The 24936-nt window shown below is 44.1% G+C and overlaps 1 long non-coding RNA gene across 1 annotated transcript; it reads right to left on the bottom strand.

The window, feature by feature from the left end:
• Window positions 1-7799: 7799 nt before the first annotated feature.
• LOC148686130 (uncharacterized) lies at window positions 7800-13792 on the bottom strand. The gene is made up of 2 exons (XR_015948815.1): window positions 13013-13792; window positions 7800-11227 (listed from the first exon to the last, which is right to left on the bottom strand). It is a non-coding gene; the product is annotated as an uncharacterized LOC148686130 (long non-coding RNA).
• Window positions 13793-24936: the final 11144 nt, after the last annotated feature.

The raw sequence follows: 24936 nt of genomic DNA, 5'->3' as shown, positions 1-24936 counted from the left end.
CAACGGTGCCGTGCATGCGAAATTAACTCTTACATCAAAATATTATGCTACGTATTGTATTGAGCTGCCACAGCTGCGCTTCTATGCGGCTGCAGGGTCAGCGGCGTAGTGGTGTTGTATACTTAAGTATAAGTGAATTGTAAATTATTGAGCAAATATTTTTTCCCCCTTTTTCCTCCCTTCTTTCGTAAACAAGAGATAAGGCGTAAGCGTGGTGTCTGACATAAGCATAATAAAAGTTTATTTGGGGGATAAACTAAATTTGGGGGCGCTGGGCAGATCTTTACACCCCAGCGGCGCATATGCTAAAGACTGCCCTGTGTGCATCTCTAGCTTCATTCCCACAGCCTTCGTCATGTTGGGGGCTGGATGACTCCAGGGGGGGGGGCGCTACCTGTGGAGCACCTGAAAACCAGGTGATTTCTGCCTCCCCCACCTGAAGCTGATGTCACTTTGGGGTGGCGGGAAGGTTGCCTGGCTTCCAAGCTTCCTGGCAGAGCAGCTTTGGGTGGGGCTGGGCAGATCCACTGACAGCTGGCGCAACCTGCAGTTTCAAAGTAGCCTTTCTACTCAGGCGTGAAGGTGGAGCAGGTCTTCCTTGCCCAAGCAGTGAGACAAGAAAAGCTTTGGAAGTGCAGCAAATGCTGCAGGGCAGTCTCGAGCAGGTCGGGCGCCCTGGCGCTGAGGGGCGGAGATCGCTCCGGCGCCCCGCCCTCGCAGCGCGCTACCGTCCCCGCGCCACCGGGACTCTACCTAGAGCCGGCCCTGAAGTACTGGACTATTCATTTTCCTGGAGATGGGGGGGGCGGGGGGGGGCTCTTAACATTATGGGAGTTACTTTATTTTCATGAACTGAGAGCAGTGCCAGAGCTGCAACTCGTAGCCTCTTAACCGAGCAGACAGCGCAGTGGGAATGGTGCTATGTGATAACATTGCTTGCAACTGCTGGAGGGTGGGGAAGGTGGCTGCCCACTTGAGGTGATAGCAATGTGTCTCGTCCCCCCCCCCCCCGGTCAAAGAAAAGTAAGTGGAACCCTCTGACTTCACTTCTCTTTCTATCCTACACCACAGGGCTGTTGTGAGGATAAAATAGGGGTGGGGGGAGACATTAATAAGCCACCACTGAGCTCCGCGGAAGAATGACAGAATGAAGCTATAATAAATAACAATTATTTTGGATTTCCTCTCTCCTTGAAATATGATATTGATTTAATATTGTGATAACATTACCAGGCATATATGCTTGTAGCCGCTGCATGGAAGAAGATGCATGTGCAAAGAAAATAAATGCCCTGGGGAACCACAGTGAAGCAGCCATGGGTCTCTGGAGCTTGTCTTTATCCAGTTTCAAAACCTATACCTGATCTGGCTCTCTGGAGGTTGTCTTCATGCTGTTCATAGAATCATAGAGTTGGAAGAGACCACAAGTGCCATCCAGTCCAACCCCCTGCAATGCAGGAAGCATCATCAAAGCATTCTTGACATATGCCTGTCAAGCCTCTGCTTAAAGACCTCCAAAGAAGGAGACTCCACCCCACTCCTTGGTAGCAAATTCCACTGCCGAACAGCTCTTACTGTCAGTAAGTTCTTCCTAATGTTTAGGTGTAATCTTCTTTCTTGTAGTTTGAATCCATTGCTCCATGTCCGCTTCTCTGGAGCAGCAGAAAACAACCTTTCTCCCTCCTCTATATGACATCCTTTTATATATTTGAACATGGCTATCATATATCCCCTTAACCTTCTCTTCTCCAGGCTAAACACACCCAGTTCCCTAAACCATTCCTCATGAGGCATCGTTTCCAGGCCTTTGACCATTTTGGTTGCCCTCCTCTGGACACATTCCAGCTTTTCAGTATCCTTCTTGAACTGCGGTGCCCAGAACTGGACACAGTACTCCAGGTGAGGTCTGACCAGAGCAGAATACAGTGGTACTATTACTTCCCTTGATCTAGATGCTATACTCCCATTGATGCAGCCCAGAAATGCATTGGCTTTTTGAGCTGCTGCATCACACTGTTGACTCATGTCAAGTTTGTGGTCTACCAAGACTCCTAGATCCTTTTCACATGTACTGCTCTCAAGCCAGGTGTCTCCCATCCTGTATTTGTGCCTTTCATTTATTTTTTTTGCCCAAGTGTAGTACTTTACATTTCTCCCTGTTAAAATTCATCTTGTTTGCTTTGCCCCAGTTCTCTAATCTTAAGGTCTGTTAAGGTCATTTTGAAGTGTGATCCTGTCCTCTGGGGTATTAGCCACCCCTCCCAATTTGGTGTCATCTGCAAACTTGCTCAGGATGCCCTCAAGCCCATCATCCAAGTCATTGATAAAGATGTTGAATAAGACTGGGCCCAAGACAGAACCCTGTGGCACCCCACTAGTCACTTCTCTCCAGGATGAAGGGCAGTGTTCACGAAGTGTTCATGTAGTGAAAAATAGACAAGGGTTTTCTTCAGATAGCACGGGGCACAATGACATTTTAAAATGTACCTGAAAATGCACCTCTAATCACAGAAATATGAAGTAACATAAAGGGTCCAGAGTTTCTGTTGCCAGACAAGTGCAAAAGGGCTTTAGCTGACTGAATCCTTAAATGAGAGTTGGGCTGCCTTTAGATTTTTCTTCCCCTATTATTTTCAAGGTCACAGTGGTTCAGGTAATTGAGTCATAATTTCTCAAACACAGCAGAAGCTTTCCCCTATGACCTTGGTTGCAGAAGGCGCAGGACTTTTTTGTGAATTGAATTCAAGGCTCAATCATGTGCCAAGCCGAATCCCTCACACGGATCCCTTTTGGAGCCTCAGACATGAGCAGACGTTGAGGAAACAGAAAATTCATTGCTGCACTCTTTCAGCTGGCACCCCGTGATAGCTCCTGGCTGGAACTGGCAAGGTCCCCACAAGGGGAGCCTCGCAGGCGGGCTTGAAATGGGGATGCTTCGCAAAAGGCTGAGGTGGAAATGAGGCCACAGCCAAGGAGTGAGGAAGTGAGGATTAAAGTGTTTAATGCTTCTCACATGTATATTCATTACAGAGAGGGAAAATGTCAGGCACACAGAAGTCTAGCAGTAAAACACAGCTAATCAGATATAGGTTGTAAAAATCATTCAAGAGGTTTGCAGGAATAGCCTTGAAATATTAAAATATTAAAACCCATAGGTTCTTGGTAGGCTTTTGCACAGGCCCTATAAGGACATATACTTGTATTCATTGCAAGTATATGTAAGATCAGAAGGGAAGCAGCATATGAAGGCAGATAGATGCTATGCCAGCAAGTGTACTGTAGTTTGATAACACCCGAAAAGAAACTGGTCTACTTTGGGATGTAGCCCAGGACATATTGCTACTGCTACTGCCCTGCACACCCACCCCACCCTTTTTCAGTGCTCTGATAAGTGGCTGGCATTTTAATTCCCCACAGTGCCTTGCAGCAACAATTAAATGACAGCACACGGTGACCCGTAATGGGCTGCCGCTCGCATACAGCGGCCCGTAATGGGCTGCCGCTCTTGCGTACTGACTGCACATGGCAGCACCCCGGCGCGTGCACCACCCCGTATGGAGCGTGCACGCACAGGATGCTGCCCATGCACAGTCAGTATGTGCTGGCGCACAGCAGCCCCATGGGCTGCCGCTCGCACACAGCGGCCCATAATGGGCTGCCGCGCAAGAGCAGCAGCCGGTACCAGGGGGCCGCTCACTGGGCAGACCACACAGACCGCCTATGTCCGTACGGCGCGTGCGTGCGGAGGCGAGGGGCGCCCCACGTGGAGCCCCCCCCCAGAGTGGAGCCCAGGGCGTCCCTCCCCCATCACTCCCCTTGCTACGGCCCTGGCACCATTGCATGTTATCTGCCAGGAGGCCTCATGTTATCCAAGCCACAGAACAAGGAGTCTCACTGCAGTGAGTTTCCATGCTTCAAATGTAAGAAACCTCCCCCCACCAATAAATCATCAGGCGTTCTGTATTGTGTAAAATGAACACAACATGATGAAAACTGCTGACCTGAGTTACTGAATCTGAAAGAGACACAACCTTTAGTTGCAAGTATAAATTAGAGAGCCCAACAAGCTTTTTGCCTGAAGCCAACTTACCGAATCGTAATTAATCCCTAATTCAAAGGGATATTATCAAATGTTAATGTGTGTATTTTTTTCCTTGGAGATTTTTTTCACTTTCCTTTCCAATCACCTCTTGCCCTTCTTTGGCTCATTTTGAAACTGTATTTCTGCCCAAGCAGTCAAAAATGCTGAGTGCCTGAAGCAAACTAGTCGAATGAGCCTGTTTCTCTCCTGTTCCCTGGCAGCCCTTCCAGCCCAAGCCCTGCTTTAAATTAAAGCACATGTGGCTTGAGTTTAGCATTATCATGAAAATGAAATTACCACTTTAGAAAAGTCAAGTTATTTTGGAAGTGAAAACTGCAGGTCAGAGCCCACCAAAATCCCCCCAAACTTGTTCGAGAAACATCTTGCTGAACGTTCAGGGCTGCTGAAGCAGATGCCACATCCCTTCTTCTGCCCAGTGATTTATGAAGAGTGCCCCCCCCCGCCTGTTTCCTACATTTGTAACATCTTTTAAGTTGGAGGGGGGGTATCTCCCTTTGAAAATCTCTGTTGCCACTCCAGCTCTAAAGAAAGGAGTTTAAAGATATCATTTGAATAGAGTGAGGCACAGTATTTTAGAAACTGGCCAGGGAGCAGTAACTGAAACAGTATCGTGGTTGAAGCCTTTATAAGAAGCAAACACATGTTGTTCTCAGTGTAATGGCTCCTTTGCGGTTGCTGTTTTAGCTAATACCCCTTTTGGGTTAAATATTGATTTACGCTATTATCAGTGCTTTTTTCCTGGGGGGGGGAGGACACAGGGGGGCGCATACCCCTAAACATTTTGTGAATCTTTGTACTTTTGTCCATTTACTGTATTTATTTTTCCCAATTGAACTATAAAATGGTGGTTTTCTTGAGTCAAAATGGGAGTACCCCTAAACATTTGTTTAGAAAAAAAAGCACAGGCTATTGTGGCTGCAGCATAAACAGCAAAGTGCATTTATTCTACAACATTCATTTCCTCTGTCATGTGACTCACTCATTTATGCGTAAAGTGGGTGGTGCTATGAAAAATGACTAGGGAATTATGGAGGGTAATTATGACAGGTGAAAATTGGAACCTAGGAAGAACATAAGAACCTGCTAGCCCAGCTGGCCTCCTGGTCTCACAGTGGCCAACCAGATACTTGGAGGAAGCCGACCGGCAAAGACCTGAGAATAATGGCCCTCCCTCCACTTTGGCTCCCCTGTGAGGCAGACTGCCTTTTACAATAACATTTCTTTATTTAATTTCTATACCACCTTTCATCCAAGGATCACAGGGCAGTTGAGAATATAAAAACACAAAAATGCATAACATAATAAAAAACAACACACACAGTTTAAAAGGCCATCAACAGTTTAATCTGCCAACAGCCTGGGAGAAGACAACAACCTCAGATATGCTGATGACACAACCTTGATGGCATAATGTGAGGAGGGATTAAAGAACCTTTTAATGAGGGTGAAAGAGGAGAAAATATGGTCTGAAGTCTTAGAATTTTTAAGTGTCAGGCATAGCTCTAGTGGCTTTAGCCCAAACTTAGGAGAGTTTTCCTGCACAGCACAGAAGCTAGTTGAGGTGGAAATGACTAGTCGGCTAGACGCAGAATAACTATTTACAGGATTTATTAAAAGAAAATAAAACCAGCAGAGTTTCTGCATACAAAGCAAAGCAAAATAAATCCTTACTTTCTCTCTCTCTCCAACCATACGCAGCACTACTACTCCTAACACCCACGAGAAACAACTGTGCTAGCATTCCTAGAAAGCAGAGTTTAGTGCTGGTCATTAACCAATGAGAGAGTTGTTGCCAGGCCAGGCAGACCTTGGCCTTCTGCCAAGAGTAAATTGACACTGCCTTGAGTTAATTGTGTGAAGCAAGAATCAGTAAGTTTCCCATGAGAACCAATTTATCAGAAACCGAACATGAAGCTCAACATAAAAAAAACTAAGATCATGGCCACTGGTCCCATCACTTCCTGGCAAATAGAAGGGGAAGAAATGGAGGCAGTGAGAGATTTTACTTTCTTGGTTTTCATGATCACTGCAGATGGTGACAGCAGACACGAAATTAAAAGATGCCTGTTTCTTGGGAGAAAAGCAATGACAAACCTAGACAGCATCTTAAAAAGCAGAGACAGCATCTTAAAAAGCCGACAAAGGTCTGTATAGTTAAAGCTATGGTTTTCCCAGTAGTGATGTATGGAAGTGAGAGCTGGACCATAAAGAAGGCTGATCACCAAAGAATTGATACTTTTGAATTATGGTGCTGGAGGAGACTCTTGAGAGTCCGATGGACTGCAAGAAGATCAAACCTATCCATTCTGAAGGAAACCAGCCCTGAGTGCTCACTGGAAGGACAGATCGTGAAGCTGAGGCTCCAATACTTTGGCCACCTCATGAGAAGAAAAGACCCTGGAAAAGACCCTGGTGTTGGGAAAGATGGAGGGCACAAGGAGAAGGGGATGACAGAGGACAAGATGGTTGGACAGTGTTCTCGAAGCTACGAACATGAGTTTGACCAAACTGCGGGAGACAGTGGAAGACAGAAGTGCCTGGCATGCTCTTGTCCATGGGGTCGGACATGACTAAACGACTAAATAACAACAAAAACAACATACTAAAATAACAAATGATGGAAAAGTAATAATTCACATAATTCTTGATAGAGAATAACACGACAAATAATTATTATTTATGAGTACACACAGATGAGCAGAAGTCAAAAAACAGACTGGGCTCTTCAGTTTCAACATCAATCAGGAAGAGTCAAGAGCAATATAGGCTATTATTATATATTTTGCTTAGTCTGTGTTAATTCTCTTTTCTTTTCTGGGAAGCCTGTTTGTCAGGCAGAAAAGGTTCGACATTGTTGTTTTAAATGAAGTACATGGGTACTTCATGGGTACATGAAATGGGCATATACTTCTCAGGTATATAACTTCAGGAATATAAGCCATTTTGCCTTTCTGAAAAATCCTATATTCTGTCTCCCTTTGCCCAATGCTGACAGTCAGCATTGCCTATGTTTACATAAAGCCACCTGGTTATAGAATGTCCGGGACGTTTAGTCATAGGAATAGGCCAAGCTGAAATTGCCTTGGATGCCTGCCCTTCAGGAGAGGCAGGATCCAGGACAGAAGTAACTTAGTGGGTCACAGTAATCCCAGAGGTCCCAAATATGGTGGGGGATGAACTCTTCTAAGAAGGAGGAGATGAAATTCATAAATGGTAAACGGAATGGGCCTTACCTTCACTGATTGGTAGTTCTTTGTTCTAAATGAGCCAATCTGATTGATTGTTCTGTAATGTATGGCTACCCAAAGGTATAAATGTTTGAGACACCCATTGTTCTGGGCTCGGCTTTAGGAAGTATCCTCTGAGCCATTGCTTTACTTGCCTTTTTCTATTGCTGCGTGGCAAAGTTTCTTCAGTCTGCGTGGCAACCCTACATAAATAACTTAATAAACAGAATATCTTCAAAAATCAATTGCATTTTTGTTTGAAATCTGTATTGTACTTCTGCACAAGATGCTCGGAAGTTGCTTGGGCCCCAGCTCCATGCCATTCTCATTTGGCCCATGGGAATCCACCTAGCTCTCGCATTCGTTGGAGGTGGTCTGCTAAACAATCTAAGTATATCTAGCAGTATTTTAATATGAATGGTTAAACTGTAAGGTGGATGACTGGCTTCCCAAATTGACCAGACGAAATCTCAGGCAGTTGAACAATTTTATTATTGGTTTGTCGGCAAAACAATATGGAGCAGTAGGGAAAAAACCATTCCTCATTCTGCCCGACCCATGGGCATACACAGAGTGCTTTTATACCTTTTTGACAGAGTGAAGTGAAGATCAGCCTTTCTGCAGTACTTCATCAACCAATCAAGAGAGAGCACCCCAAGATGCAAAGTCACCCGCCCAACTCTACTAGGTGGCGTTATGTACCTGGTACCTTCATACACGTGTCTATGTGGAATTTTACAGGCACAATTGTGGTTGTGCTCTACTTATAATTTGCGGTGGGCTACATCCTCTTGCTCTTGTGGTTTATGCTAGAATTTCTTAGAAGTGCTGTGTGTGGTTAGATCTTTGCATTAGATGTGCAAACATGCTGTGCCTGTGTGCAAAGTGCTGTCTAATTTACTTTCTATCAGAGGCAGAGAGATTTAGAAAATGGAGTTCCTCTTGCTTTTATGGCCTGACCAGGATTATTCTGGCCCTGGTCATTGCCACCCTATATTCCCTCCTCTTCAATATGGAGATGAAGAACAGGTGTGTTTCTGCATCTCCATTTGATTGACCCATCGCACTACAGTGTTTCCTGGTGTTTCCTGCTTGGCAGGGGGTTGAACTGGATGGCCCTTGTGGTCTCTTCCAACTCTATGATTCTACAGAGGAGCCAGCAGCTTCCCATGCTCCAATGTTAGGCCAAAGGATGGGCAACAGAGAGCAAAGTAAGTGAGGAAGCTTCTGCTGACTTTTCCCAGGCTTGTTATTCAGCTTGTCTCAGAAGGGCTACCAGAAGCTTTATACAGACCAAGGTTCTGCATAGGGCTAAGACAATAAGAAAGAAAATTAATATTATGAGCAGAATCTCTTTTAACTATGACCAACCTGGGAGCCAAGAACTAATCTAACTCCATACACTGGGCAGACCTGCACCGTCTAGGCTAACCTTGTGGTACAAATCAGCCTGCTTCTTAATGTTTTTAACATCACTCTCAACACGTTTACTCTGGTTGTATACAGATGCTAGTTCAGAGCCCTCAGAAGATTGCTGGGCTGCAAAGAGGTATGTAGGGCAGAAGAAGGCTAACTGGAAGCTTGCTCAAATGTTAGGTTTTGACTTCCAGGGAAATAGTGCAAGGCAGATAGAGAACTTCGGGGTGGGGGCTGCCTTTTCTACTGAACAGTTAAAATACCTGACCAAGGCTGTTAAATGTTTCTTAGTGTCACCAGAACTAAAAAGGTTCCAGGAACCTCCGGCTGTGATCAGGAACTAGCAGTCATTAAAGACATAGTACATTGCTTTTCTTAAATCAAATAGCAAAATATTTTACAAACTGACCTAAATTTTGTTACCTGGCACATTCAGACCTTCATTTTGAAACTTCTTAACTTAAGGTATACAAGCTAGTGTTTCTAAAACTTGTGAATAACGTGCATTACTAAGCAGTTTCTTAAAAATGCTACCACACATACACATGGGGTTGGAAACTTTCCTAAGGGGGAAAGGATAATTCATTGTTAGGATAGACACCATCAGCTAATTCATAGGGCTATACACAAACTCTGAGAGCCTGTAGATTAAGGCATTCAGTCTGCAGAACTGTCAGTGTAAAATAACCATGAAAGTTTTTTTTTTTCTGCTTCAGCTTGATGCTATAAAGCAGAGTAAAAATGCTTGCTGAATTTAAGCCTGGTTCAGCTTTTGATTAATCTATTTCCATAACTCCTAAGCATTTTCTGTTGAAGTTTTTAGCCTTCGTGTTAGACCTAACTGGGAACACATATTTGCATTATACAAACATCATTTTTGTCGAAGCACAAGTGCCACTTTCTACTACATTGCATTTCCATTTGAGGCACACAAAAAAATCGCAATACAGACTTTTGGCAACAAAGGGTTCTTTCTCTCAGGTGGGCCATGAATCTATAATGGCCACACTAGTCTTCAGAGATACTAGGATACTATAGTTGCTGGAAATCTAAAAGCCAAGGGGCTTTAGCCACTGTTTCCAAAACTTTATGTCAGCAGGAAAATACACAGTTCTCTCTCAGCTCAGTACTGGGCTTCAATGCAAATCAGTGGGTTTCAAAAGTTCCTACACAGTTCTAAAGGCCAGGAATATATATATATATATATAACAATTGGAGGTTTGTCCTAGCTGAGCATTTGGCTACAGAAAGAATGGCTATTGTTCCAGTTTGCCAGAATCAGGAGAGGCTTGCATTAGATATCAGTGGACTACCAGAAGCTTCTCCCATCATTTCCAAAGCCAGAACTGAGGGGTGCACCTGGCCAGCTCTTCCAGTTACATCCCCAACCCAGCTATAGCCCTGTATCACCTAGGGAGTTGCTGGAACCCTCCCCATATCTGTATGACCTAGGGAGTTGCTGGAACCCACCCCATGGTTCAATTTCTGAAACTGTTTTGGGTCTGTTCGCTCAAGTGAGGCAGGTACACTGCCCTTCCTTCCAAATTAAGGATACTGCTTTGGGGGCAGGTAGACTTCTACTGTGGGTCCCACTCAATTGATGCCTCCCATACAAATATACATACATACATACATATATAAGGGTCTAAGATTTACTGCGTCTCCTTGTCTCCTTGATGTTTGGTGCTGCATAAGATGGACATTCCTCAACCCGTGCGTCGAGTGACAGCGTCCGGAGTGTCACAGCAGGGGCTACTTCGGTTTCCCATGCGCTGGGCGTCTTTTGCCGGTCAGACGCTGCAAGGGGAAACTGGTGCACCGTGCGCTGGGTACCCACTCCTGATTAGGTACAGCAGGGTGTGGATCCAGGGGGTCATCTCAGGCACTTTCACCGGATGGAATGGATACCTCACCACCTAGGAATGAAGAGGGTCTCGTCTCCCTTCCTTCAAGGATTCACTCAGGGACTCGCTAGCGTCAGGCTGGAACCATCGTGTCAGGCTCCGCAAGGCTACACGCTCTTCACTCGAGTGATTTCCTGTAGATAAAAAACAAAGGAGGGGGGGGGAGAGAGATTGTCCTTGTAGCTGCCGCTGCTGTTTTAGAACTTCTTGCTGGTTAGTCCACCACCAAACTCTCCGAGGTAGTGCGTCCCACGTATTGGACATTGAGGTGTGTCTGGCACACAGAAGTCATCTCTGGGATGTAGCAGCAGTTAGTTGAGAAGTCATCTCTGGGATATAGCAGCAGTGCCTTACAGCAGTCTTTGCCGAATTTCACAAGGCTTGCAACAGGATTCCACGTCTGGTCCATCTTTCAGGATCTCCCCGTGGTTTCTCTTTCCTTCCACAGAACTTCATGCATGTGCAGGGTTAAGGAGGGGTCCTTTAAATCCGTATTTGCCTCCCATCCAGCTGCCGACGGCTGAGTTCTGCTAGGATACTGAAGCCTGTTTTTCAAATTATGCAAAGTCTTGTGGTTTCTAGAAGAAGAAAAAACTTACAGCTGCTTTGTAGCAACGGGCTGTTTCCGTGAGACATAAAATTTTTAAAGTCAAAGCATTTAGAGCAGTAGTGTTTTTGTAAGCTGAAATGTGGACCTCCAAAGCATAACATCTTTTTCTCCCTACTTTCACAGCAACGGTCTTGGTCACACAATGTCACACAATAGAATGTCCGAAATGGCAACACCAGCCAGGCACAGCCACAGTCTCTAAGTGCAGGTTGCAGGAGAAAGCAAGTTGTGCAAATACAAATCATGCAGAATCGCTTGTGTAACCAAATAAGGGGGGTTACGCCACACATCTCTGCCGGAGGTTTGAGAGACTGCTTGAGATTTTTCGCAGCCTGTCTTCCAATGGTAGTGTTAGATTCAAACAGACAATGTCTTTACACACAAATCTCCATTCAGTATAACTTCCTTCTACCTTATCCTGAATTCTTTAGTTGATAAACATTCATTTCATTAAAATATGCAGTTCTACAATTTTTCCAACATGTTGCTGTCACAAAGACATATGAAATGGGGTTGCAGGTAGGAGGGTAAAACCCTTTTTAAACGTAGTTTGCTTTTTGAAGGACTCAAATGTCTCTTTTTCCCCATTCTTGTAAGTTTCCCCAAAATTAAAATCTGCACAGCTCCAACAGGACTTGGGGAAAAGATGTTAATTGTTCAAATAAAATCTATTGTCTCTTGCGTTGTGAACTACTTAAGTACATGATTTTTTCCTTTTCTTTTCTTTTGAAGCCAGCTGAAGCATATGAAAACATTTTCTGAGCACCATTACTGGCATTTTGTCAGTATCCTGTGCGGCGGTAGCCTCATTTCTAGTGTGGTGAATAGCATTTTAAAGGTTGCAGAGATGATTTTTCTGAACCAATCCTCCGCTGTCTGTTTGTACAGCCCTTTTAGGCATAAAATCAGTCTGATGCTTCTTTTGGCTTTTTGGGGCTGTTTCAAGGATATTTAAAAACAGAATACTGGGTGCCTATGTTTATAACAAAGTCCAGATGCAGGTAACTCTTAAGTCACCTTGACCATGGCTCCTTGCCATGCCTGCCAAACCGACGAACTCTCTTCTGCTGGGACCCCCTTGTCCCATCTTTCTCCGAACACTCTTCCTTCCTCTTTTACATTGACCGAGACATCTCCGTCCTAGCAACTGACCTTCACCAGTGACCTTTGAACCCCTTCTGGTTCCTCACTGGTCCTTGAGCCATTATTTGTTGCTGTTTAACCACTGCCTTTCTCTTCATCTTCTTTCTCAAAATGCCTTTCTTCTCTCTGGGGGGGGGGGAATACTGGTTTGCGCCACCCTTTTTCTCTGAACTTGTTGTTGGCAGGACTTGTAAATTAAATTTCTTTTATGACATTCTGAATTTATCTATCATGAATTCTAGGGAAATCACATTTTTCCCTCCTCTTGACCATACTCCTCCCATTTATGGCCCTGTAAAGTATCCCCTCATTCACAGCACACACTGCAAACTTTGCCACACATACCATGCATTGGACACTTTACCACACTCTACCTCCCAGTTTTTCCTTGTTTCCTAAGTATCTATTTGTCAAGGGACCTCCTCCCTACTGACTACTAACATACACATTTTCCTCCTCCCTTTTGCCTCTTACCCAAAGCGCCTGGTTTTCCCAGTTGACCTCTGATTAACTGAGTACTACCAACACGCTGGAGATGTGATCAGGATCTCCCTTCCCCTCATTAAAGGGGGCCAATTCCCTTCAAGGTACCTTTTCCCTTTCTACTTACCCCAGCCGGCTTTTCCTGTTCTTCCCTTCCAACCTCGGTCCTTTTGCCTCTTCGTCCAGGGCACGGAAACTCAAGGGCCACCTCTGATCCTCCGGAAAAAGTCTGCCGGTGTGCACCAGACCAGAGGCGCCGTTAGGAATCTGCGCCCTGTCCAGTGGGGCAAAAGGGGACTGCCTCTGGTTCAGGGAAATGCCCTCATCCGAGTCACGGCACCAGAAATGTAAGGTGGATGACTGGCTTCCCAAATTGACCAGACGAAATCTCAGGCAGTTGAACAATTTTATTATTGGTTTGTCGGCAAAACAATATGGAGCAGTAGGGAAAAAACCATTCCTCATTCTGCCCGACCCATGGGCATACACAGAGTGCTTTTATACCTTTTTGACAGAGTGAAGTGAAGATCAGCCTTTCTGCAGTACTTCATCAACCAATCAAGAGAGAGCACCCCAAGATGCAAAGTCACCCGCCCAACTCTACTAGGTGGCGTTATGTACCTGGTACCTTCATACACGTGTCTATGTGGAATTTTACAGGCACAATTGTGGTTGTGCTCTACTTATAATTTGCGGTGGGCTACATCCTCTTGCTCTTGTGGTTTATGCTAGAATTTCTTAGAAGTGCTGTGTGTGGTTAGATCTTTGCATTAGATGTGCAAACATGCTGTGCCTGTGTGCAAAGTGCTGTCTAATTTACTTTCTATCAGAGGCAGAGAGATTTAGAAAATGGAGTTCCTCTTGCTTTTATGGCCTGACCAGGATTATTCTGGCCCTGGTCATTGCCACCCTATAAAACAAGACATTTCCCCAAACTGCATACAGTACAGTAGTCTGAAATATTGTACAATGAGCTCTGGCTAGTTCTTGTCTTTACTTTACTCTGCTTTGGATTTGTAATTGTAAGAGAGAATCAGGCATTTATAGGCTCACTGGAGAAGGCCTGATATTTGGGGAATGCCCTGTAAGTAAGTATTTAAACAAGTCTTTGGTGGCCTTCCACATTGGGATTGGTTAAGCTGTTTAACACACTTTATTGCTCCTGTGATTTATTGTCTGATGAGGACACTCAAACAAGACTGAGAACCTCTCTGGAACTTACTGAGCTGGTACATATTTAATGCTGATTTCAAATAAATCAGTGTCTGCTGCAGCCTAAAAAACAGGAGCGTTGGAAAGAACATTGTGGAGAACTATTTCCGGAGCTTTGTGTTCTGCTTCACACAGAAAGCAAGAGAACTTCATTAGCCTGGAAGCATCTGCAGGGGGAACCTTTAAGCTCTTTATTAATCATTTTGGTGACTAATGCTGAGAGCCCTGTGATTCCCAAATGCTTCCTAAAAGAAGCCATAATATTTGTGCGATGTTTCCTCGAAGTAGTGACAAGCTTTTATTTAACAATCTCACTTCTTCACTGAATGGATACCCATTCTGCATGCGCGGGGAACCATATGAATTACCCAGTCAACACATTAGAGATATGTGAAACCCTGTTAAGGAGCAGCAGGGGTTGGGGGGGGTGCAGAGGGCAATTGTCACCCTCCACGTGTCTCGCCCCGCCTGCCGCGCCAGCACTCACTCGTTGGCAGTGGGGGAAGCGAGTGCTGGCCTTGTGGCATCTGCGGCAAGGGCTGGACCTGCCTGGGGCGCATGTGCACACACTTGCCTTGGGCTCTGATGAGCTGCGCTAGGCCCCTGACCTCAGCATCTGAAGTAGGCTGTTGCCTAGGAAAGCTCATGACCACTTATAATACAAATGCTTATTAAAAGATAGTCTCAAGGTGCCATTAAACACATTTCTATTTATTATAAAATAAGTCTGAGCCAAGGCAAAACTAGCTTTTGTTTACAAAGTCAGATTCTTTAATGAATAAATTTTATTTTTTTAATTATGTTTTAGAAGATAGGTCTTTTGACTAAGTAGCTTGGAGTGTGGGGCAGTTTATGGAATGTACTTTTTGAAGATATTATGGCCCTTTTCCATCATGGGTGATTTTGTTTGCTTTCCCCCCAAACACCCTCAATATGCTCGTAAAATGCCCAATACAATTTTGAAGGATTTAAAATAAAAAAATTCCTTCAGTAGCACCTTAAAGACCAACTAAGTTTATATTTTGGTATGAGCTTTCGTGTGCGTGCACGAAAGCTCATACCAAAATATAAACTTAGTTGGTCTTTAAGGTGCTACTGAAGGAATTTTTTTATTTTGCTTCGACTCAGACCAACACGGCTACCTACCTGTAACTTGAAGGATTTAGTTGGTTTCTCAGTACAGCAGAAAGAATATGAGATTTTATGTTCTGATGGCTTCCTGAGGGATGCTCCGATGGTAGTATATGACTCTCTTCCTACAGCATTGCTTGAGAGAAACTGCCTGTCACTTCCACCGGAACTATTGTTCCCACCCAAACACAGGGAGGAAAACAAGACGGCTCTTTCATACAAAATAGCAGGATTTTGTGGTAACTGGCACTTTTAGGACCACTTAGGTGAGTAGCAAGCAGGGACAGAATATTGTGCTTTCAGCATGAATATATTTAGTTTGCAAAGGGTCTCAAGATGAAATGTAGCAATTATGATAGCCTAAGAATAGACTGGGCTACTAGAAAACACTTGAAACTGTGCCAACAGAAGATGCCTCCAATACGTAAAAGCCCGAGTTTGTGTTTTGTTTTAGGACAAAATGTTCCCATTTAGAATCAGAATCCGTTTTCCTTTCCTTTGAGTTGCAAAACTGCAGGAGGACTTGGCCAACAACAAGGCAAACAAAATGAACAACACCATGGATTTAAAATATTTAATCAAGTTCTTGGTGATCACAAATCTTGCAACACATTCCAAAATGATGGAAAAGCATGCTGTACAGAAACCAGCTGAGCCAATATTTAAAGCACTTTTAATTTAACAGAACCCATTTTTACAGTATTCAGGATATGTTGTTGGCTTAACTGCCTGTCACATGATCTCCTGTCCAGATGTGCTGGTGTGCCTCTAGGAACAGAGGAGCCAAACCACAGCCCTTTCCCATTGCTTGTAGCTGACACCTCTCGGTTACAGAAGCACTACATGAATATGAGGTAGAACAATAATAATAATAATATAGGAGGTGGGTTAAGCTAACCATAATATTAGTTTGTTTCTAAAAATAAAAATGATAAATGAAACTGCCCAGCTCAGACAGATTAATTTGTCAGCCCAAGAAAACCCATCTGATATAAAAAACTCCCAAGTATGGTATGTATGCTTGCTTCAAAACTTCCACTCCTCCTCCTCAACCTGCAACTGAAACCCTCTGCTAAACAGTTTTGGTCAGCAAAGCTGCTAGCCCATTTGTTTAAATCTCAGGATTATAGTACAAAATCATAAAATGTCACTTTCAGAGACAATGTGTTTGGCTTCCTTTTTCACAGAAGGAAATGGACATTGCACTTCAGTTCCTATAATGAGCATCATTCTCATGCAAAGTGGTCTGTAACAGAAGACCAAATGCACATGTGTTGTTGTTTTTTAAAAAGCCCCCCCCCTCCTAAATTATAGAAGACCAGCTGGGATTCTTACAAACAAACAAACAAAGATAATTCACAAAGATAAGTGTTATACTTCATAATCCAAATGTATTCTGCAGGTTAGTGTGAGTGCAGGCACCCCGTCATAGAGAAGGGCTTTCCCAGCCATTTTCTGTCTAGGTCTTCAGGCAGCGATGGACTGGGAGCCAGTGGAAATATTTCAGTAGTGAGCAAGGCATGTTTTCAACAGCTGGTCCTAGTCAACAGTTTGGTGACTGCATTTTGAACTAACTGAAGTTTCTAAACAGTCTTCAAGGGCAGCCCCATGTACAAATCATTTGTTGTTGTTTAGTCGTTTAGTCGTGTCCGACTCATCTCATCTGTCCTCTCAGTTGTAAGACATGGCCCATGGAGAGAGAGGGAAAAATAGGGGAAGTGAACAACTGGCTTCACAAATGGTGCAAACAGGAACGGTTTGGATTCTTAGATCACGGTCTGCAGTTTCTTGAAGATGGACTTCTGGCAAGTGATGGGCTGCACCTCACAGGAATGTTTTTGCTATGAAACTCAAAAACCTCATCAGGAGGGCTTTAAACTGACTTATGTGGGGGAGGGAGACAGTGGTCCTGAAGGTAGGAGTCTATCAAGTGCTGAAGATGTTCATCTGAATGTCAAGGACCAAATGGAGAAAACAGCATGCAGACCTAGTGGTGGGAGGAAAATATCCTTAAATAAGAGACATGGGGGAATGATCAATGGTCTTCAATGTCTGTATACTAATGCACAGAGCATGGGAAATAAACAAGATGAACTTGAGCTCCTGGTACAGCAAACTAAATACGACATAATAGGCATCACTGAAACCTGGTGGGATGAGTCTCATGATTGGAATGTAGAAATAGAGGGATACAATCTATTTCAGAGAAATAGACCAAACAGGAAATGAGGAGGAGTAGCGTTATATGTCAGGGATGTGTATACCTGTGAAGAGATCCAGGATTTAAAACTTCAAAGCCAAGTTGAGAGTATCTGGGTCAAAATTAAGGGAGAGAAAAATAACAGTGATCTCATTGTGGGAGTTTACTATAGATCCCCAAGCCAAACTGAGGACTCAGATGAAGCCTTCCTGGAACAAATGACCAGGCATTCAAAAGGAGGTGAGATAGTAGTAATGGGGGATTTCAACTATCCTGATATTTGTTGGATGTCAAACTCAGCCAAGAGCATAAGGTCGAACAGATTCCTCACTGGCCTTGCAGACAATTTCATTGTCCAGAAAGTGAGAGAAGCAACAAGAGGATCAGCCATTTTAGATCTGGTCCTAACCAATAGTGATGACCTGGTTAGTGGGGTAGAAGCGGCAGGATCATTAGGTGGGAGTGATCATGCTCTTCTGGAGTTTATGATACAGCGGAAAGGAGCAACCAAGCATATTAAGACTCAAATCCTAGACTTTAAGAAAGCCGACTTCAGAAAACATAGGGAAACGCTGGGTGAGATCCCATGGACAGAAATACTAAAAGGGAAGGGAGTTCATGATGGTTGGGAGTTTGTTAAAAGGGAGATATTAAAAGCACAACTTCAGGCAATACCAATGAGACGGAAACATGGAAGGTGCCTAAAGAAGCCAGGGTGGCTATCTAAAGAACTTTTAACTGAGTTAAGATTTAAAAGGGATATGTACAAAAATTGAAAAAAGGGGGAAATCACCAGAGAGGAATTCAAACATATAGCCAGCACATGTAGAGACAAAGTCAGAAAAGCTAAAGCACAGAATGAACTCGGGCTCACCAGAGAGGTTAAAAGCAACAAAAAGGGCTTTTATGGGTATGTCTGTAGCAAAAGGAAGAACAAGGAAACAGTGGGGTCACTTAGAAGAGAAGATGGTGAAATGCAAACAGGGGACAGAGAAAGGGCAGAACTCCTCAATGCCTTCTTTGCCTCAGTCTTCTCCAAAAAAGAAAACAATTCCCGACCTGAAGAATATGGAGCAGATGATTCAGCAGGGGAAACACAGCCCAGAATAAGTAAGGAGGTAGTACAAGAATACTTGGCTAGTTTAGATGTATTCAAGTCTCCAGGGCCAGATGAACTACATCCAAGAGTATTAAAAGAACTGGCAGAGGTGATTTCAGAACCACTGGCAGAAGTGATTTCAGAACCACTGGCAGTTATCTTTGAGAACTCCTGGAGAACAGGCGAAATTCCAGCAGACTGGAGGAGGGCAAATGTTGTCCCTATTTTCAAAAAGGGGAAAAGAGAGGACCCAAACAATTACCGCCCAGGCAGCCTGACATCAATACCAGGAAAGATTCTAGAGCAGATCATTAAGCAAACAGTCTGTGAGCACCTAGAAAGAAACTCTGATCACTAAACGTCAGCATGGGTTTCTGAAAAATAAGTCATGTCAGACTAATCTGATCTCATTTTTTGACAGAATTACAAGCCTGGTAGATGAAGGGAATGCTGTGGATGTAGCCTATCTTGATTTCAGCAAGGCCTTTGACAAGGTGCCCCATGATATTCTTGTAAAGAAGCTGGTAAAATGCGGGCTAGACAATGCTACCATTCAGTGGATTTGTAACTGGCTGACTGACCGAACCCAAAGGGTGATCATCAATGGCTCCTCCTCATCCTGGAGAGTGGTGAGCAAGTTTTCAGATGACACCAAATTGGGAGGGGTGGCTAATACCCCGGAGGACAGGATCACACTTCAAAATGACCTTAACAGATTAGAGAACTGGGCCAAAGCAAACAAGATGAATTTTAACAGAGAGAAATGTAAAGTACTACACTTGGGCAAAAAAAAAAAAAAATGAAAGGCACAAATACAGGATGGGTGACACCTGGCTTGAGAGCAGTACATGTGAAAGGGATCTAGGAGTCTTGGTAGACCACAAATTTGACATGAGTCAACAGTGTGATGCAGCAGCTAAAAAAGCCAATGTAATTCTCGGTTGCATCAATAGGAGTATAGCATCTAGATCAAGGGAAGTAATAGTACCACTGTATTCTGCTCTGGTCAGCCCTCACCTGGAGTACTGTGTCCAGTTCTGGGCACCACAGTTCAAGAAGGATACTGACAAGCTGGAACGTTTCCAGAGGAGGGCAACCAAAATGGTCAAAGAACTGGAAACGATGCCTTATGAGGAACGGCTTAGGGAGCTGGATATGTTTAGCCTGGAGACGAGAAGGTTAAGGGATGATACGATAGCCATGTTCAAATATATAAAAGGATGTCATATAGAGGAGGGTGAAAGGTTGTTTTCTGCTGCTCCAGAGAAGCGGACATGGAGCAATGGATTCAAACTACAAGAAAGAAGATTCCACCTAAACATTAGGACGAACTTCCTGACAGTAAGAGCTGTTTGGCCGTGGAACTTGCTGCCAAGGAGTGTGGTGGAGTCTCCTTCTTTGGAGGTCTTTAAGCAGAGGCTTGACAGGCATATGCCAAGAATGCTTTGATGGTGTTTCCTGCTTGGCAGGGGGTTGGACTAGATAGCCCTTGTGGTCTCTTCCAACTCTATGATTCTATTAGGTGTGCTTGAATTTAATGATTGTTTGGTGTTGAAAGTGCTATATAAAATGTCACATGAGAGCTAAGTTAGATGTTATAATGAAGAGCAGATGCAAATATTACATACCCTCTGGTAAAAATTCAAATCAATAACACAAAAAGCCTGTGTGTTTCTTGTCTTGCCTGTTGGATTCAGGCTCCACACAGGTGCTGGTAACTTAACTGATTTATTTACCAGGTTATATGTTACTCCCTGTCCAGTCTGCATCAAGATTTCTTCTAGTATATGTGAAGAAAGGGACTTTTGGGTGGGGTGGGGTGGTATCCTGGAGAAAAGATTGACCGTCCTTATGGGATGGTGCACATGCAATTCACTGTGCCTGAACACAACACTCTCCAGAGTTCATCTCAGGACAGTGAACAGCCAGCCTCTTCATTGATGCAGCAATAACTTCTTTTATGTAACAGACAGACGAAAAATAGGAAGTCCTTTTTATTCTCCCCCCCCCCTCTTTTTCCTCTACTATTTTTTGGTTTTCATTTGCTGTTTTCTTTCCTCTTTCTATGTTTTTGTTTTGATTTAAATTAGTTTCTTTTATCTTATTGCAGGGGTGTCAAACTCAAATTCATCGGGGGCCGCATCAGCAGTTTGGTCACCCTCAAAGGGCCGGTAGTATCTGTAGGACTATGTGTCCACTCTTTATTATCATAAATTATTGTCACTGCATTCAATTATTACTGTTTTTTTGTAATAATGTAAGTAATAACTAACATAGTCAGAATAATGGCAAGTAGATATTCAAATGTACAATTATTGTACAATTTATTGAAAAAATGATTTTTGGTAACTGCACTGGGTGGTGGAGGCTCGCTAGGGTTTCATGCAGGAGCTTTGCAGAGCTACTGGTACCTGGAGATGCTGGGGTCCTTCTGCATGCAGGACAGATGTTCTGCCAGTGAGCCACCACCCTTCACCAAAGGGACTGGCTGAGGTTGACTCACTGGAGCTGCTCTCCTGGTTCCAGGGTTTAAGGGCCAGAAGTATAAAGCAGCATCCTACCGTGTTTCCCCTTTTTTAAGGTTCATCTGGACCTGAGTCTTTTTTTCTTCTTTTTTCTTCTTCTTTTTGGTACCAGGTGAAAACGTTGTATTACCCCAGACTTTTTGGTTTTATGACCATGTTACTGCTGATTTTTTTATAAAAAATGTGTTCTCCTTTAAAGTTGGTTTGAATGAGGCTCGGGGTGCTCTGCGTGCGCTGCTGGGTGTCGACCCAAGCCCCTGGGAGCCGGCAGGAGGCGGAGGAGGCTTGCTGGGTCGTCACCCAGCAGCGCGCAGAGCGCCCCGAGCCTCCGGCAGCCAGCAGCAGCAACGCTCCCAGAGACTCGGGACGCTCCGCGCGCGCTTCTGGGTGACGACCCGACAAGCCTCCTTCTCCTCCTGCCAGCTCCCAGAGGCTTGGGACGGCACCCAGCAGCACGCACAGAGCGCCCCGAAGCCTCTGGAAGCCGGCAGGAGGAGGAGGAGGAGGCTTGCCGGGTCGTCACCCAGCAGCGCACACAGAGCGCCCCGAAGCCTCTGGAAGCCGGCAGGAGGAGGAGGAGGCTTGCTGGGTCGTCACCCAGCAGCACGCGCAGAGCACCCCTAGCCTCCGGCAGCCAGCAGCAGCAACGCTCCCAGAGACTCGGGGCGCTCCGCGCGCGCTGCTGGGTGACAACCCGACAAGCCTCCTCCTCCTGCCGGCTCCCAGAGGCTTGGGTCGGATTCAAAGTGCTACAGAGCACTGCTGCGTCGCAGAGGCTCGGGACTCTCCGTGCGGCGCTGCTGGGCGCTGACCTGGCAAGCTGCCTCCTCCTCCTGCTGTAGCTCGGGGTGCTCCACGCAGCGCTGCTCCGGCCGCCTTTCTATCCCCCCAGGCCCCAGCTGTTTGTCGGCGCTTTGTCGGCGCGGCGCTTCAGCAGCAAGGTCCCGCTGCTGGGTCCCGCTGGCTGGGGCGCTCGGCGGGTCACATGACGAGGTCTGGCGGGCCGGACTTGGCCCGCGGGCCTTGTGCTTGACACCCGTGTCTTATTGTATTATGAAAAAGCTTTAATAAAATCTTGTTTTAAAAAGGAGTGAGAGAGAGAAATCCCTCATCTTGCCTGATAACTTGAAGCGTGGATCAGTGGACCTCAAGTTGCTCTCTACCTTCTCTTCCAGCAAGGCGTAGATTTGCTCGTTCTCAGGCACAAGATGTTGCAGGGTCACTGCAGCAGCTCCCTCACCGTCCATGTCTCTTTACAAGTCCTGGCCATGGGCTCCCAGAGGCTGCAAGCAGCTAAAAATAACTGCTGCTGGCTGCCATCTCCTCCCGCAAATCACATCCTCCTCCAGCCTGGCTTCCTCTCAGCAGTAGCCCCTTCCCCTCAAACCATGTGCAGAGGATGTGGCCCCATGCACATACCAACTCTCAGTCAAGCCTCCAAACAGCTCAGACAAGCAACCAGCCTTAATCCAAAACACACCGTCTCTTCAGTCTCCTCCGCCAATTCCTCGCTTTGCTTACAAGTCCCAATCACAAATCCTGGTCATTTACACCCTCTATTTATTGTACTTCTTGGGATAATCTTTGGACTGCGAGTAGATCTATTAACAAGGTTAAAACAAATTGGAAGTCTGTGTGTTGCAGAAAGAGAAACCCAGTATAGTTAATTATCATTGGCATGTCCCATTAACATTCATTAGAAAGTTGTGACTCTTCCCTGTGCTATGATCTTTCTTCAGCTGACTAATATTGCCTGCTTTTTCTGGGCAATACAGGCTAACCAACAATATCATGTCTCCTGCATAATTTGTGCTGTTAAGAGCACGGGCTGCGTGCCTCGGGTTGACTGCAGGGCATATCTCTGCATTTCAGAATGCTGATCACTAAATCTAGGTTAACATGTGTATATGGCAGATTTTGGAGAGACGTACCATTTGTTTGTGCCCATGGCAGCAGTGACTTTGTCCAGGGCAAGAAGGGGAAATTGGAAATACACATGGAGCCAGTGCAGCATGGAGATGAGGGTGTCCAATTAGGAATAGGGAAGGCTAGCAATCAACTTCCCACTTAGTCATGAAGCCCATATAGCAGGGTGGATTTGATTTAAATCAAACTGATTTAAATCATGATTTAAATCACTAGTCAGTATGGCTTGATTTAAATCATAGTTTTCTACATACTGTAAAGACTAATTCTTGCTGGTATAACTTTAATATGCAAGTAGATGAAGATTTTTACAATAACAACTTTTCATATAAGTTTTTTATCCCCAGTTTAATAGATTAATCATTCATATTTGGACAAGTTTACTGTTGTACTTAGGAAGGAGAAAAATAATCATTACCTTAATAATAACAATTTAAATAGATTTATTCAACTGAAACAATAACATTACAGCATATGTTATTTGCTTAAACAAACACCCATGTTTGTTAACTAATTTGGCTAAACAAAAACAAAATATATATATTTTAAGAAACTTAGACTGTCAGCCCAGCCTACACATGAAAAACTTAAATACTGTCCACTCCAAACAATCAGAAAAATATTGTTTCTATTCTATTCACTGAACTTCTTGAAACTTAGCACTGAAGGGGTTGATTCTGTATTCATAGGTTTGTAGAACAATAGGATTAAGGTCTTTTTCTCAACTCTGTTCATGTTATAACATTTTTGCTGTGAAGAAGAGGCATGTGATCTCTGTTGAGTCAAATTCAGTTTTGAGAACTGCAAAAGTAAACCAAGCATCTGTGATAATATCTTGTAGGCAGAGAAACTGCCCAATAACCTTACAAAAACCTCTGCAAGAGCATGACATTGTGAATGGATTAATGGAATTTATTTACCCCCAAAATTAAACATATACAACCTTATTCTACATAATTAAAAAACTAATCTTTATTTCATGATGGAATAACCTTTGGATGGTAATATATTTTCCTCAAAAAGCATTTTATTTTAAAAAAATTCGATTTAAATAAAAAAAAAAATCCGTTGATTTTTATCCACCCTGCCATATAGTAAGTTGGAGCAAGTCAAATGTTTCTCAGCTGAACCTATATCACAAAATTGATGCAAGGGTAAAACAGCGAACAGGGAGATCTGTTTGTGCTGTCCTATGGAAGGGCAGGATAAGCATGTAATAATGATCCATCTTTAGCAGTAGCTCCCAGAAGGGAGCTCAGAAAAGACTGGATGTGACCCACAGGTCATACGTTTCAAGGTCCACTGTGATGCAAAACTGCTGGAACGTGATTAGGTGTTAGACTAGTACAGCTGAAATAAATTTGTCCAGCATATCTTTTGTAGGTAATGTTTGGTACCTTCCTCCAAAATGGTCATTTTGCAATATTAGAAGCCTATCTTTATTTATTATGTTGCATCTTTAGAAGAGAATCCAGCAGAGGGAGGCATGACATGATACATTTCAGCCAAAGGTGGCACTGTCTTGTGATTATAGTCAATAATCTGAGTTGAGTTCATAAATAAGTATGTCTTACTATCTTACTTTCTTAACATCTGGTCTGAGTAAGATTTCTGATATGAAAGAAAGCTAGCTATTTTCAATCTTTCTTTTACTGCTGCATTTATTCTAGTAAGACTTTTTTCTAGTACATAAATCTGAGGAACAGATCCAACCCTCCCCCCCCCCCGCAAAAAGAAAGATTCCTCCTATAGCAAGAATCTCACTGTATTGGTCACATAGAGACTGTTGAAAGTACTGATAATCGCCCACCACTCTACTCCCAAAGATGACCAATCACATAGCTTTGAGAGCACATAGATTGCAGAAAACAACACACAGGACCCAAAGAGTACTCATTAATGGTTCCTTGTCATCCTGGAAAGAAGAGACCAGTGGGGGGCCTCGGGGTTCTGTCCTG

This window comes from Zootoca vivipara, chromosome 3, assembly GCF_965207765.1.
Source record: "Zootoca vivipara chromosome 3, rZooViv2.hap1.1, whole genome shotgun sequence".
Taxonomy (NCBI): Eukaryota; Metazoa; Chordata; class Lepidosauria; order Squamata; family Lacertidae; genus Zootoca; species Zootoca vivipara.
This window is presented reverse-complemented; position numbering and strand designations above follow the sequence as displayed.